Consider the following 16136-nt stretch of genomic DNA (forward strand, 5'->3'; position numbering starts at 1 on the left):
AGCAGGACAACCAGGAGGTGTGATGTCCACCCCGGGGTTCCCAGGAGGATCAGGCTGAAGCTTGGACTTGGCCTCAAAGTGTCCCCTCACCTGGCCACCCCCTTCCCCTTCCTGCTCCTCTACTCCTGGTGCCCCTCCACCCAGGGGCCAGACCTTAAACAGTCACCCGCAAGAGAATCCTGGTCCCAAAGAAGCCTTCTGGGGGACCCGTGCTGAGAGAGGTTGTGGGCATGGCCCGCTGGGGCTCTGCCCGACCCAGGGCTGGGAGATGCAACCTCCCAGCTCTGGGTCCCTGCAGGAAGTGTCGGCAAGAACAGGGCCAGTCCTCCAAAGGCCCAGGTGCAGGGAGCCCAGGCCGAGCAGCCTGTGGAAGAAGCCACATGCCGTGCCACCCCGGGAACACGACTGTAGGTCACGGCCCCTGCCACCTCCTCCTCCTCCTCCTCTCCCCGACATGGAGCAGGGCTCAGAGACACCTCAGACGCTGCTAGCAAAGTCCAAAGGGCATCAGTTGCTCCTCCAAAGCGCACCCCCGACCCCCAGCAGGCCGCGTTGTCCAGCCAGCCCCTGGGCCTCCCTGGGGTGCCCGGCACAAAAGTGCAGACACCCACCTGACTGGCAATATCAGCTTGAGGACGTTTCTGCCACTCTAAGGACCCGCAGGCCAGCTGGGCCTCCGGGCAGGACAGAGAGCCCCGGAATCCGACGCGGAGAGCTGGGTGTACGTCCCCACCAGGAGGCGGTCCCCACCTCCACGGCTCTCCCCTCGCGGGGAGCGGCAGCCGCAGGGCCTCAGAGAAGACACCGGGCTGGGCCCCCGCGGCACAGTGGGGGCACGTGCCCCGCCCGCGACTTAGCGAGGGCTGCGCGAGACTGCTGCGGCCGCCCGGCTGCCGGGTTCCTGGAGGGCTTCCTGGAAGCAGCGTCCACACCAAGCCCTCGGAAGGCCCAGGCGACGGAGGAGACCGTCAGGCAGGGGCCGAGGTGGGGAGGAGCGAGTCAGGCAGGGGCCAAGGTGATGGGCCGGGCGGGGAGGAGCGTGTCACGCAGGGGCAGAGGACGGTGACAGGCCGGGCGGGGAGGAGCCGGTCAGGCAGGGGACGAGGACAGTGACGGGCCTGGCGGGGGAGGAGCGCCTCAGGCAGGGGCAGAGGAGACGGGCTGGGTAGGGGTCAGGGTTACAGTTAGGGCGCCATTCACAATCGCAAAGATGTGGAAGCGCCCCGAGTGCCCATCGATCCACGGGTGCATTAATAAAATGTGGCGCGTGGACACCACGGAGTGCCGTTCAGCTATGAGGAACAGCGGTGAGAGGGCACCTCTCGTGTTCTCCCGGCCAGAGCTGGAACCCGTTCCAGTAAGCCAAGTGTCCCAAGAACGGACACAAGAGCGCCACGTGCGCGCGCTCGCCAGCAGATTGGTAGGAACCGATGGACACCTAAGTGGACACAGAGGAATCGCCTTCATCGGGTGGGTGTCGGGCGGGCGTGGGCAGGGGATGGGCGTGCACATCCATTAGGAATGGGGTGGGTGCGCACCAACCGGGGCATGGGCGCACTTGAAGCTCTGACCCGAGGGGGGAGGCGGGGACAGGGCGATGCAGCTGACCTTAACATTGGTACCCCCACCATACGCTGGGAGAAAATGAGAAATAAATGAATCAGAAAACGGGGGGGAGGGGGGCACGGGCAATACATGTCACCTCAATACGTGGACTCCCATGATCTGCTCGGAAAGAGAGAGAAAAGGAAATGTAATCATAGAGATAAGACACACCTTTTCAGAAAATGAATCCGAAAAGAAAAGTAAAATGAGGCCTGTGGAGCAGGTCTGCGTGTGACTCCGGATCCCCCAACATCCAGTGCCACCACCAAAGATTCCTACGTGTAGCCCGTAGAACCCCAAAAGCAACGGGATGAGTTCTGGTCACATACTCGCTCAAAATGACGTCCTGGAATTCTCCTGGAACTCCCTCCCCTCTCAGCCTCTCAAGGTTTCCTCCAGCGTGTCGGTTCCCACAGACCAGACCTTTGGTCTGACACCTGACAGTCCAGATGCCACGCGTGCTGCCGCGTGGCGGCGGTGTCACAGCTCGGGACAAGAGGAGGCCCCACGGTGCGGGCTGGGGCGCCAGGCACCGCGACGGGCGCTGAGGGTGGGGGTGATCCCCCTGACCGCCGCCGCGCTCCCAGAAAGGGGACAGAACAAGAGGCAAAAAAAAAAAAAAAAAAAAAAAAAGCCTAGGGCACCAGTATTCCCAGGCGGTCTCCCATCCAAGTACTGACCAGGCCCGACCCTGCTTAGCTTCCGAGACCAGACGAGACCGGGCGCGTTCAGGCCGGCATGGCCGGAGACGGCGGAGGGCGCCCCTGCCCCGCTCAAGAAGCCGAGCCTCTCTGCGCTTCCCCTCTCCGGGCCTGTTGCGTTCGCCGGCCGGGTCCGGCGGGCTCCGCGGGACTGGGGAGAGGGGCGGGGCGGCGTGGGGGGCTGTCCAGACACACACACACACACACACACACACACACACACACGCGAGATGGGCCTCCACGGCTGGACCCGCCAAGGTGGAGACCTTCCAGCCCCCCTCCTCTCCTCGCCTCCTTCACCTACCTGCCCCCCACCCCCAGCGCGCCGCCCCTGCTGACTGAGCACACGCACGGGGCGCTCGACCTTTGCCCCCAGCCAGGGGCCGCCCTCCCCCACAAACCCTTTCAGCTGTGCCCCCCGCCCTGTGCGTGGGCTGCCGCCTATTCCCCAGGGCCAGGGCTGGGGCACAGCGCATGGGGGAGGGGAGCGAGTGTAGGGGCGTCTCTCGGGATGTGTCCCATGGGTGTGGTGGGGTGGGGTGGGGTGCTTTGGGGGGCTCTGAAGAAATCAATCCCCTCCATCTCCTCCCTCTGGAAAACCCCCAAGCCCTTGGAGAACTGCCCGCACCGCTACCGTGGGGGCCGGGACCCTCCTCTGTGTCCTCCTGTGGCCCAGTCCAAGGGGCCTGGGCCTGGCCGGGGCTGCATTGGACCCCGACCACCCTGGCGTGTGGACTCCCTAAAAATCGGCGATTAGATATTGGATTCCAGCTTCATGGAGGTCATTTCACTAATGAGTGCACCGGAAAGAGTTTCCTAAACCATCTGTGAGGGTGGCAACTGAAAGAGAATTTTAAAGCTGACAGAATAGGCGAGGGAAGGCATAGGAGATTTCCACACCCAGCAAGGAAGACTTTCCCGAAATGGAAGAAAGAAACGAGCAAACAGAGACACCGGTAGCCCGCCCGGATCAGAGTCTGTCCCTGAGAGAAAGTACCCTGACCAGGTTCACCCGTGGGTGGTTGGCGAGCTAGCGGCATTCAGAAGAGCGAGGCCCGCAGTCTGTGCGGAAGACACCTGCACTCGGGTGTGTGTGGCGGCACAATTCACAAGCAGCTCCAGATGTTAAACCAAGGAGAAGCCAGGGAGTTCCCAACGCCCCAGGTGTCCTCAGCCCACGACCGGCTGCTGTGGGAATGCGAAGCCCGGCTCCTTGTCTCAGAGCGGGACAACCAGGAGGTGTGATGTCCACCCCGGGGTTCCCAGGAGGATCAGGCTGAAGCTGGGACTTGGCCTCAACGTGTCCCCTCGCCTGGCCACCCCCTTCCCCTTCCTGCTCCTCTACTCCTGGTGCCACTCCATCCAGGGGCCAGACCTTAAAGAGTCACCGCAAGAGAATCCTGGTCCCAAAGGAGCCTTCTGGGGGACCCGTGCTGAGAGAGGTTGTGGGCATGGCCTGCTGGGGCTCTGCCCGACCCAGGGCTGAGAGATGCAACCTCCCAGCTCTGGGTCCCTGCAGGAAGTGTTGGCAAGCACAGGGCCAGTCCTCCAAAGGCCCAGGTGCAGGGAGCCCAGGCCAAGCAGCCTGTGGAAGAAGCCACTTGCCGTGCCACCCCGGGAACACCACTGCAGGCCCCGGCCCTTCCCACCTCCTCCTCCTCCCCCCCCCCCCGCGCCCCCGCCCGACATGGCGCAGGGCTCAGAGACACCTCAGACTCTTGCTACCCAAAGTGCAAAGGGCATCAGTTGCTCCTCCAAACCCCCCGCCCAGCAGACCACGTTGTCCAGCCAGCCCCCGGGCCTCCCTGGGGTACCCAGCACAAAAGTGCAGACACCCACCGGACCCTCAATCTCAGTTTTTGGATGTTTTTGCCACTCTAAGGACCCGCAGGCCAGCTGGGCCTTCTGGCAGGACAGAGAGCCCCGGAATCCGACGTGGAGAGCTGCGTGTGGAGAGCTGCGTGTACGTCCCCATCAGGAGGCCGTCCCCACCTCCGCCGCTCTCCCCTCGCGGGGAGCGGCAGCCGCAGGGCCTCAGGGAAGACACCAGGCTGGGCCCCCACGGCACAGCGGGGGCACGTCCCCCACACGCGACTTAGGGATGGCTGCTCGAGACTGCTGCGTCCACCCTGCTGCCGGGTTTCTGGAGGGCTTCCTGGAAGCAGCGTCCACACCAAGCCCTTGGAAGGCCCAGGCGACGGGGGAGCCGGTCATGCAGGGGCCGAGGATGGTGACGGGCAAGGAGGAGCATGTCAGGCAGGGGCCGAAGACGGTGACGGTGACGGGCCGGGTAGGAAGGAGCCGTTCAGGCAGGGGCCGAGGACGGTGACGGGCCTGGCCGGGGAGGAGTGCGTCAGGCAGGGGCACAGGAGACGGGCGGGGTAAGGGTTAGGGTTACAGTTAGGGCACAATTCACAATCGCAAAGATGTGGAAGCGACCCGAGTGCCCATCCATCCAGGAGTGCATTAATAAAATCTGGCGCGTGGACACCACGGAGTGCCATTCGGCCCTGAGGAGCAGCGGTGAGAGGGCACCTCTCGTGTTCTCCCGGCCAGAGCTGGAACCCGTTCCAGTAAGCCAAGTATCCCAAGAATGGACACACGAGCGCCACGTGAGCGCGCTCACCACCAAATCGGTACGAACGGATGGACACCTAAGTGGACACAGAGGAATCACCTTCATCGGGTGGGCGTCGGGCGGGCGGGAGGAGGGGATGGGCATACACATCCATTAGGAATGGGGTGGGTGCGCACCGACTGGGGGATGGGCGCACTTGAAGCTAATGACCGGAGGGGGGAGGCTGGGAGAGGACAACGTACCCGACCTTAACATTGGTACCCCCACAATACGCTGGAACAACATGAGAGGTAAATGAATAAGAACACAGGGGGGAGGGGGGCACGGGCAACACATGTCACCTGGATACTTGGACTCCCATCAACTGCTTGAAAAGAGAGAGAAAAGAAAATGCAATAATAGAGGTAAGAGACACGTTTTAAAAATAATGAATCCGAAGAGAAAAGTAAAAGGAGGCCTGTGGAGCAGGTCTGGGTGTGACTCCGGATCCCCCAACATCAGGTGCCACCACCAAAGATTCCTACGTGGAGCCCATAGAACCCCAAAAGCAACGGGACGAGTTCTGGTCACGTACTCCCTCAAAATGACATCCTGGCCTTCTTCTGGAACTCCCTCCCCTCTCAGACTCTCAAGGTTTCCTCCAGCGTGTCGGTTCCCACAGACCAGACCTTTGGTCTGAGACCTGACAGTCCAGATGCCACGCATGCTGTCGCGTGGCGGCGGTGTCGCGGCTTGGGACAAGAGGAGGCCCCACGGTGCGGGCTGGGGTGCCAGGCACCGCGGCGGGCGCTGAGGGTGGGGGTGACCCCCACCCCGGTCCGCCGCCGCGCTCCCAGAAAGGGGACAGAACAAGAGGCAAAAAAAAAAAAGCAGCAGCAGCCTACCGCACCCGGTATTCCCAGGCGGTCTCCATCCAAGTACTAACCAGGCCCGACCCTGCTTAGCTTCCGAGAACAGACGAGATCCGGCGGGCGCGTTCAGGGTGGTGTGGCCCTAGACGGTGGAAGGCGCCCCTGCCACGCTCAAGAAGCCGAGCCTCTCTGCGCTTCCCCGCCGCCTCCTCCCGCCCCAGGCCCCGCGCCGGGCCGGGACTGTTGAGTTCGCCGGCCGGGTCCGGCGGGCTCCGAGGGACAGGGGTGACGGGCGGGGCGGGGCGGGCCGGGGTGGGGAGCTGTCTCTCTATACACACCCACACACACTCACACTCACTCAACAAGATGCGATTCCACGGCTGGACTCGCCAAGGTGGAGACCTTCCAGCCCCCCTCCTCTCCTCGCCTGGCCTACTTCACCTACCAGCTGCCCAACCCCCAGCGCGTCCCCGCCGCCGCCACTGCTGACTGCGCACGCGCGGGGCTCTCGCCCTTTGACCCCAGCCAGGGGCCGCCCTCCCCGACAACCTCTTTCAGCTGCGCCCCCCCCCAGCCCTGTGGGTGGGCTGCCCCCTATTCCCCCAGACCAGGGCCGGGGCACAGCGCAAAAGGGAGGGGAGCGAGTGTATGGGGCGTCTCTCTCTCTCTCACTCTCTCTCACTCTCTCTCTCTCTCTCTCTCTCTCTCTCTCTCTCTCTCTCTCTCTCTCTCTCGGGATGTGTCCCATGGGTGGGGTGGGGTGGCGTGGTTTGTGTGGCGCTGAAGAAATCAGTCCCCTCCATCTCCTACCACTGGAAAACGCCCAAGCCCTTGGAGAACTGCCCGCACCGCTACCGTGGGGGCCGGGACCCTCCTCTGTGTCCTCCTGTGGCCCAGTCCAAGGGGCCTGGGCCTGGCCGGGGCTGCATTGGACCCCGACCACCCTGGCGTGTGGACTCGCTAGAAATCGGCGATTAGATATTGGATTCCAGCTTCATTGAGGTCATTTCACTAATGAGTGCACCGGAAAGAGTTTCCTACTCCATCTGTGAGGGTGGTAACTGAAAGAGAATTTTAAAGCTGACAGAATAGGTGAGGAAAGGCATAGGAGATTTCCACACCCAGTAAGGAAGCCTTTCCCGAAATGGAAGAAAGAAACGAGCAAACAGAGACACCGGTAGCCCGCCCGGATCAGAGTCTGCCCCTGAGAGAAAGTACCCTGACCAGGTTCACCCGTGGGTGGGTGGCGAGCTAGCGGCATTCAGAAGAGCGAGGCCCGCAGTCTGTGCGGAAGACACCTGCACTCGGGTGTGTGTGGCGGCACAATTCACAAGCAGCTCAGATGTTAAACCAAGGAGAAGCCAGGGAGTTCCCAACGCCCCAGGTGTCCTCAGCCCACGACCGGCTGCTGTGAAAATGCGAAGCCCGGGTCCGGGTCTCAGAGCAGGACAACCAGGAGGTGTGATGTCCACCCCGGGGTTCCCAGGAGGATCAGGCTGAAGCTTGGACTTGGCCTCAAAGTGTCCCCTCACCTGGCCACCCCCTTCCCCTTCCTGCTCCTCTACTCCTGGTGCCCCTCCACCCAGGGGCCAGACCTTAAACAGTCACCCGCAAGAGAATCCTGGTCCCAAAGAAGCCTTCTGGGGGACCCGTGCTGAGAGAGGTTGTGGGCATGGCCCGCTGGGGCTCTGCCCGACCCAGGGCTGGGAGATGCAACCTCCCAGCTCTGGGTCCCTGCAGGAAGTGTCGGCAAGAACAGGGCCAGTCCTCCAAAGGCCCAGGTGCAGGGAGCCCAGGCCGAGCAGCCTGTGGAAGAAGCCACATGCCGTGCCACCCCGGGAACACGACTGTAGGTCACGGCCCCTGCCACCTCCTCCTCCTCCTCCTCTCCCCGACATGGAGCAGGGCTCAGAGACACCTCAGACGCTGCTAGCAAAGTCCAAAGGGCATCAGTTGCTCCTCCAAAGCGCACCCCCGACCCCCAGCAGGCCGCGTTGTCCAGCCAGCCCCTGGGCCTCCCTGGGGTGCCCGGCACAAAAGTGCAGACACCCACCTGACTGGCAATATCAGCTTGAGGACGTTTCTGCCACTCTAAGGACCCGCAGGCCAGCTGGGCCTCCGGGCAGGACAGAGAGCCCCGGAATCCGACGCGGAGAGCTGGGTGTACGTCCCCACCAGGAGGCGGTCCCCACCTCCACGGCTCTCCCCTCGCGGGGAGCGGCAGCCGCAGGGCCTCAGAGAAGACACCGGGCTGGGCCCCCGCGGCACAGTGGGGGCACGTGCCCCGCCCGCGACTTAGCGAGGGCTGCACGAGACTGCTGCGGCCGCCCGGCTGCCGGGTTCCTGGAGGGCTTCCTGGAAGCAGCGTCCACACCAAGCCCTCGGAAGGCCCAGGCGACGGAGGAGCCCGTCAGGCAGGGGCCGAGGTGGGGAGGAGCGAGTCAGGCAGGGGCCAAGGTGATGGGCCGGGCGGGGAGGAGCGTGTCACGCAGGGGCAGAGGATGGTGACAGGCCGGGCGGGGAGGAGCCGGTCAGGCAGGGGACGAGGACAGTGACGGGCCTGGCGGGGGAGGAGCGCCTCAGGCAGGGGCAGAGGAGACGGGCTGGGTAGGGGTCAGGGTTACAGTTAGGGCGCCATTCACAATCGCAAAGATGTGGAAGCGCCCCGAGTGCCCATCGATCCACGGGTGCATTAATAAAATGTGGCGCGTGGACACCACGGAGTGCCGTTCAGCTATGAGGAACAGCGGTGAGAGGGCACCTCTCGTGTTCTCCCGGCCAGAGCTGGAACCCGTTCCAGTAAGCCAAGTGTCCCAAGAACGGACACAAGAGCGCCACGTGCGCGCGCTCGCCAGCAGATTGGTAGGAACCGATGGACACCTAAGTGGACACAGAGGAATCGCCTTCATCGGGTGGGTGTCGGGCGGGCGTGGGCAGGGGATGGGCATGCACATCCATTAGGAATGGGGTGGGTGCGCACCAACCGGGGCATGGGCGCACTTGAAGCTCTGACCCGAGGGGGGAGGCGGGGACAGGGCGATGCAGCTGACCTTAACATTGGTACCCCCACCATACGCTGGGAGAAAATGAGAAATAAATGAATCAGAAAACGGGGGGGAGGGGGGCACGGGCAATACATGTCACCTCAATACGTGGACTCCCATGATCTGCTCGGAAAGAGAGAGAAAAGGAAATGTAATCATAGAGATAAGACACACCTTTTCAGAAAATGAATCCGAAAAGAAAAGTAAAATGAGGCCTGTGGAGCAGGTCTGCGTGTGACTCCGGATCCCCCAACATCCAGTGCCACCACCAAAGATTCCTACGTGTAGCCCGTAGAACCCCAAAAGCAACGGGATGAGTTCTGGTCACATACTCGCTCAAAATGACGTCCTGGAATTCTCCTGGAACTCCCTCCCCTCTCAGCCTCTCAAGGTTTCCTCCAGCGTGTCGGTTCCCACAGACCAGACCTTTGGTCTGACACCTGACAGTCCAGATGCCACGCGTGCTGCCGCGTGGCGGCGGTGTCACAGCTCGGGACAAGAGGAGGCCCCACGGTGCGGGCTGGGGCGCCAGGCACCGCGACGGGCGCTGAGGGTGGGGGTGATCCCCCTGACCGCCGCCGCGCTCCCAGAAAGGGGACAGAACAAGAGGCAAAAAAAAAAAAAAAAAAAAAAAAGCCTACGGCACCAGTATTCCCAGGCGGTCTCCCATCCAAGTACTGACCAGGCCCGACCCTGCTTAGCTTCCGAGACCAGACGAGACCGGGCGCGTTCAGGCCGGCATGGCCGGAGACGGCGGAGGGCGCCCCTGCCCCGCTCAAGAAGCCGAGCCTCTCTGCGCTTCCCCTCTCCGGGCCTGTTGCGTTCGCCGGCCGGGTCCGGCGGGCTCCGCGGGACTGGGGAGAGGGGCGGGGCGGCGTGGGGGGCTGTCCAGACACACACACACACACACACACACACACACACACACGCGAGATGGGCCTCCACGGCTGGACCCGCCAAGGTGGAGACCTTCCAGCCCCCCTCCTCTCCTCGCCTCCTTCACCTACCTGCCCCCCACCCCCAGCGCGCCGCCCCTGCTGACTGAGCACACGCACGGGGCGCTCGACCTTTGCCCCCAGCCAGGGGCCGCCCTCCCCCACAAACCCTTTCAGCTGTGCCCCCCGCCCTGTGCGTGGGCTGCCGCCTATTCCCCAGGGCCAGGGCTGGGGCACAGCGCATGGGGGAGGGGAGCGAGTGTAGGGGCGTCTCTCGGGATGTGTCCCATGGGTGTGGTGGGGTGGGGTGGGGTGCTTTGGGGGGCTCTGAAGAAATCAATCCCCTCCATCTCCTCCCTCTGGAAAACCCCCAAGCCCTTGGAGAACTGCCCGCACCGCTACCGTGGGGGCCGGGACCCTCCTCTGTGTCCTCCTGTGGCCCAGTCCAAGGGGCCTGGGCCTGGCCGGGGCTGCATTGGACCCCGACCACCCTGGCGTGTGGACTCGCTAAAAATCGGCGATTAGATATTGGATTCCAGCTTCATGGAGGTCATTTCACTAATGAGTGCACCGGAAAGAGTTTCCTAAACCATCTGTGAGGGTGGCAACTGAAAGAGAATTTTAAAGCTGACAGAATAGGCGAGGGAAGGCATAGGAGATTTCCACACCCAGCAAGGAAGACTTTCCCGAAATGGAAGAAAGAAACGAGCAAACAGAGACACCGGTAGCCCGCCCGGATCAGAGTCTGTCCCTGAGAGAAAGTACCCTGACCAGGTTCACCCGTGGGTGGTTGGCGAGCTAGCGGCATTCAGAAGAGCGAGGCCCGCAGTCTGTGCGGAAGACACCTGCACTCGGGTGTGTGTGGCGGCACAATTCACAAGCAGCTCCAGATGTTAAACCAAGGAGAAGCCAGGGAGTTCCCAACGCCCCAGGTGTCCTCAGCCCACGACCGGCTGCTGTGGGAATGCGAAGCCCGGCTCCTTGTCTCAGAGCGGGACAACCAGGAGGTGTGATGTCCACCCCGGGGTTCCCAGGAGGATCAGGCTGAAGCTGGGACTTGGCCTCAACGTGTCCCCTCGCCTGGCCACCCCCTTCCCCTTCCTGCTCCTCTACTCCTGGTGCCCCTCCATCCAGGGGCCAGACCTTAAAGAGTCACCGCAAGAGAATCCTGGTCCCAAAGGAGCCTTCTGGGGGACCCGTGCTGAGAGAGGTTGTGGGCATGGCCTACTGGGGCTCTGCCCGACCCAGGGCTGAGAGATGCAACCTCCCAGCTCTGGGTCCCTGCAGGAAGTGTTGGCAAGCACAGGGCCAGTCCTCCAAAGGCCCAGGTGCAGGGAGCCCAGGCCAAGCAGCCTGTGGAAGAAGCCACTTGCCGTGCCACCCCGGGAACACCACTGCAGGCCCCGGCCCTTCCCACCTCCTCCTCCTCCCCCCCCCCCGCGCCCCCGCCCGACATGGCGCAGGGCTCAGAGACACCTCAGACTCTTGCTACCCAAAGTGCAAAGGGCATCAGTTGCTCCTCCAAACCCCCCGCCCAGCAGACCACGTTGTCCAGCCAGCCCCCGGGCCTCCCTGGGGTACCCAGCACAAAAGTGCAGACACCCACCGGACCCTCAATCTCAGTTTTTGGATGTTTTTGCCACTCTAAGGACCCGCAGGCCAGCTGGGCCTTCTGGCAGGACAGAGAGCCCCGGAATCCGACGTGGAGAGCTGCGTGTGGAGAGCTGCGTGTACGTCCCCATCAGGAGGCCGTCCCCACCTCCGCCGCTCTCCCCTCGCGGGGAGCGGCAGCCGCAGGGCCTCAGGGAAGACACCAGGCTGGGCCCCCACGGCACAGCGGGGGCACGTCCCCCACACGCGACTTAGGGATGGCTGCTCGAGACTGCTGCGTCCACCCTGCTGCCGGGTTTCTGGAGGGCTTCCTGGAAGCAGCGTCCACACCAAGCCCTTGGAAGGCCCAGGCGACGGGGGAGCCGGTCATGCAGGGGCCGAGGATGGTGACGGGCAAGGAGGAGCATGTCAGGCAGGGGCCGAAGACGGTGACGGTGACGGGCCGGGTAGGAAGGAGCCGTTCAGGCAGGGGCCGAGGACGGTGACGGGCCTGGCCGGGGAGGAGTGCGTCAGGCAGGGGCACAGGAGACGGGCGGGGTAAGGGTTAGGGTTACAGTTAGGGCACAATTCACAATCGCAAAGATGTGGAAGCGACCCGAGTGCCCATCCATCCAGGAGTGCATTAATAAAATCTGGCGCGTGGACACCACGGAGTGCCATTCGGCCCTGAGGAGCAGCGGTGAGAGGGCACCTCTCGTGTTCTCCCGGCCAGAGCTGGAACCCGTTCCAGTAAGCCAAGTATCCCAAGAATGGACACACGAGCGCCACGTGAGCGCGCTCACCACCAAATCGGTACGAACGGATGGACACCTAAGTGGACACAGAGGAATCACCTTCATCGGGTGGGCGTCGGGCGGGCGGGAGGAGGGGATGGGCATACACATCCATTAGGAATGGGGTGGGTGCGCACCGACTGGGGGATGGGCGCACTTGAAGCTAATGACCGGAGGGGGGAGGCTGGGAGAGGACAACGTACCCGACCTTAACATTGGTACCCCCACAATACGCTGGAACAACATGAGAGGTAAATGAATAAGAACACAGGGGGGAGGGGGGCACGGGCAACACATGTCACCTGGATACTTGGACTCCCATCAACTGCTTGAAAAGAGAGAGAAAAGAAAATGCAATAATAGAGGTAAGAGACACGTTTTAAAAATAATGAATCCGAAGAGAAAAGTAAAAGGAGGCCTGTGGAGCAGGTCTGGGTGTGACTCCGGATCCCCCAACATCAGGTGCCACCACCAAAGATTCCTACGTGGAGCCCATAGAACCCCAAAAGCAACGGGACGAGTTCTGGTCACGTACTCCCTCAAAATGACATCCTGGCCTTCTTCTGGAACTCCCTCCCCTCTCAGACTCTCAAGGTTTCCTCCAGCGTGTCGGTTCCCACAGACCAGACCTTTGGTCTGAGACCTGACAGTCCAGATGCCACGCATGCTGTCGCGTGGCGGCGGTGTCGCGGCTTGGGACAAGAGGAGGCCCCACGGTGCGGGCTGGGGTGCCAGGCACCGCGGCGGGCGCTGAGGGTGGGGGTGACCCCCACCCCGGTCCGCCGCCGCGCTCCCAGAAAGGGGACAGAACAAGAGGCAAAAAAAAAAAAGCAGCAGCAGCCTACCGCACCCGGTATTCCCAGGCGGTCTCCATCCAAGTACTAACCAGGCCCGACCCTGCTTAGCTTCCGAGAACAGACGAGATCCGGCGGGCGCGTTCAGGGTGGTGTGGCCCTAGACGGTGGAAGGCGCCCCTGCCACGCTCAAGAAGCCGAGCCTCTCTGCGCTTCCCCGCCGCCTCCTCCCGCCCCAGGCCCCGCGCCGGGCCGGGACTGTTGAGTTCGCCGGCCGGGTCCGGCGGGCTCCGAGGGACAGGGGTGACGGGCGGGGCGGGGCGGGCCGGGGTGGGGAGCTGTCTCTCTATACACACCCACACACACTCACACTCACTCAACAAGATGCGATTCCACGGCTGGACTCGCCAAGGTGGAGACCTTCCAGCCCCCCTCCTCTCCTCGCCTGGCCTACTTCACCTACCAGCTGCCCAACCCCCAGCGCGTCCCCGCCGCCGCCACTGCTGACTGCGCACGCGCGGGGCTCTCGCCCTTTGACCCCAGCCAGGGGCCGCCCTCCCCGACAACCTCTTTCAGCTGCGCCCCCCCCAGCCCTGTGGGTGGGCTGCCCCCTATTCCCCCAGACCAGGGCCGGGGCACAGCGCAAAAGGGAGGGGAGCGAGTGTATGGGGCGTCTCTCTCTCTCTCACTCTCTCTCACTCTCTCTCTCTCTCTCTCTCTCTCTCTCTCTCTCTCTCTCTCTCTCTCTCTCGGGATGTGTCCCATGGGTGGGGTGGGGTGGCGTGGTTTGTGTGGCGCTGAAGAAATCAGTCCCCTCCATCTCCTACCACTGGAAAACGCCCAAGCCCTTGGAGAACTGCCCGCACCGCTACCGTGGGGGCCGGGACCCTCCTCTGTGTCCTCCTGTGGCCCAGTCCAAGGGGCCTGGGCCTGGCCGGGGCTGCATTGGACCCCGACCACCCTGGCGTGTGGACTCGCTAGAAATCGGCGATTAGATATTGGATTCCAGCTTCATTGAGGTCATTTCACTAATGAGTGCACCGGAAAGAGTTTCCTACTCCATCTGTGAGGGTGGTAACTGAAAGAGAATTTTAAAGCTGACAGAATAGGTGAGGAAAGGCATAGGAGATTTCCACACCCAGTAAGGAAGCCTTTCCCGAAATGGAAGAAAGAAACGAGCAAACAGAGACACCGGTAGCCCGCCCGGATCAGAGTCTGCCCCTGAGAGAAAGTACCCTGACCAGGTTCACCCGTGGGTGGGTGGCGAGCTAGCGGCATTCAGAAGAGCGAGGCCCGCAGTCTGTGCGGAAGACACCTGCACTCGGGTGTGTGTGGCGGCACAATTCACAAGCAGCTCAGATGTTAAACCAAGGAGAAGCCAGGGAGTTCCCAACGCCCCAGGTGTCCTCAGCCCACGACCGGCTGCTGTGAAAATGCGAAGCCCGGGTCCGGGTCTCAGAGCAGGACAACCAGGAGGTGTGATGTCCACCCCGGGGTTCCCAGGAGGATCAGGCTGAAGCTTGGACTTGGCCTCAAAGTGTCCCCTCACCTGGCCACCCCCTTCCCCTTCCTGCTCCTCTACTCCTGGTGCCCCTCCACCCAGGGGCCAGACCTTAAACAGTCACCCGCAAGAGAATCCTGGTCCCAAAGAAGCCTTCTGGGGGACCCGTGCTGAGAGAGGTTGTGGGCATGGCCCGCTGGGGCTCTGCCCGACCCAGGGCTGGGAGATGCAACCTCCCAGCTCTGGGTCCCTGCAGGAAGTGTCGGCAAGAACAGGGCCAGTCCTCCAAAGGCCCAGGTGCAGGGAGCCCAGGCCGAGCAGCCTGTGGAAGAAGCCACATGCCGTGCCACCCCGGGAACACGACTGTAGGTCACGGCCCCTGCCACCTCCTCCTCCTCCTCCTCTCCCCGACATGGAGCAGGGCTCAGAGACACCTCAGACGCTGCTAGCAAAGTCCAAAGGGCATCAGTTGCTCCTCCAAAGCGCACCCCCGACCCCCAGCAGGCCGCGTTGTCCAGCCAGCCCCTGGGCCTCCCTGGGGTGCCCGGCACAAAAGTGCAGACACCCACCTGACTGGCAATATCAGCTTGAGGACGTTTCTGCCACTCTAAGGACCCGCAGGCCAGCTGGGCCTCCGGGCAGGACAGAGAGCCCCGGAATCCGACGCGGAGAGCTGGGTGTACGTCCCCACCAGGAGGCGGTCCCCACCTCCACGGCTCTCCCCTCGCGGGGAGCGGCAGCCGCAGGGCCTCAGAGAAGACACCGGGCTGGGCCCCCGCGGCACAGTGGGGGCACGTGCCCCGCCCGCGACTTAGCGAGGGCTGCGCGAGACTGCTGCGGCCGCCCGGCTGCCGGGTTCCTGGAGGGCTTCCTGGAAGCAGCGTCCACACCAAGCCCTCGGAAGGCCCAGGCGACGGAGGAGCCCGTCAGGCAGGGGCCGAGGTGGGGAGGAGCGAGTCAGGCAGGGGCCAAGGTGATGGGCCGGGCGGGGAGGAGCGTGTCACGCAGGGGCAGAGGATGGTGACAGGCCGGGCGGGGAGGAGCCGGTCAGGCAGGGGACGAGGACAGTGACGGGCCTGGCGGGGGAGGAGCGCCTCAGGCAGGGGCAGAGGAGACGGGCTGGGTAGGGGTCAGGGTTACAGTTAGGGCGCCATTCACAATCGCAAAGATGTGGAAGCGCCCCGAGTGCCCATCGATCCACGGGTGCATTAATAAAATGTGGCGCGTGGACACCACGGAGTGCCGTTCAGCTATGAGGAACAGCGGTGAGAGGGCACCTCTCGTGTTCTCCCGGCCAGAGCTGGAACCCGTTCCAGTAAGCCAAGTGTCCCAAGAACGGACACAAGAGCGCCACGTGCGCGCGCTCGCCAGCAGATTGGTAGGAACCGATGGACACCTAAGTGGACACAGAGGAATCGCCTTCATCGGGTGGGTGTCGGGCGGGCGTGGGCAGGGGATGGGCATGCACATCCATTAGGAATGGGGTGGGTGCGCACCAACCGGGGCATGGGCGCACTTGAAGCTCTGACCCGAGGGGGGAGGCGGGGACAGGGCGATGCAGCTGACCTTAACATTGGTACCCCCACCATACGCTGGGAGAAAATGAGAAATAAATGAATCAGAAAACGGGGGGGAGGGGGGCACGGGCAATACATGTCACCTCAATACGTGGACTCCCATGATCTGCTCGGAAAGAGAGAGAAAAGGAAATGTAATCATAGAGATAAGACACACCTTTTCAGA

General features: G+C 63.1%; 4 pseudogenes; all 4 read right to left on the reverse strand.

Moving 5' to 3' along the window:
- Positions 1 to 2237: 2237 nt before the first annotated feature.
- On the reverse strand, positions 2238 to 2355 carry LOC142863712 (uncharacterized; annotated as a pseudogene).
- Positions 2356 to 5761: 3406 nt separating this feature from the next.
- LOC142863725 (uncharacterized) lies at positions 5762 to 5883 on the reverse strand (annotated as a pseudogene).
- A 3530-nt stretch (positions 5884 to 9413) lies between these two features.
- LOC142863669 (uncharacterized) lies at positions 9414 to 9531 on the reverse strand (annotated as a pseudogene).
- A 3405-nt stretch (positions 9532 to 12936) lies between these two features.
- On the reverse strand, positions 12937 to 13058 carry LOC142863726 (uncharacterized; annotated as a pseudogene).
- Positions 13059 to 16136: the final 3078 nt, after the last annotated feature.

The sequence above is a fragment of the Microcebus murinus genome, chromosome 22 (assembly GCF_040939455.1).
Source record: "Microcebus murinus isolate Inina chromosome 22, M.murinus_Inina_mat1.0, whole genome shotgun sequence".
NCBI classification, from domain to species: Eukaryota; Metazoa; Chordata; class Mammalia; order Primates; family Cheirogaleidae; genus Microcebus; species Microcebus murinus.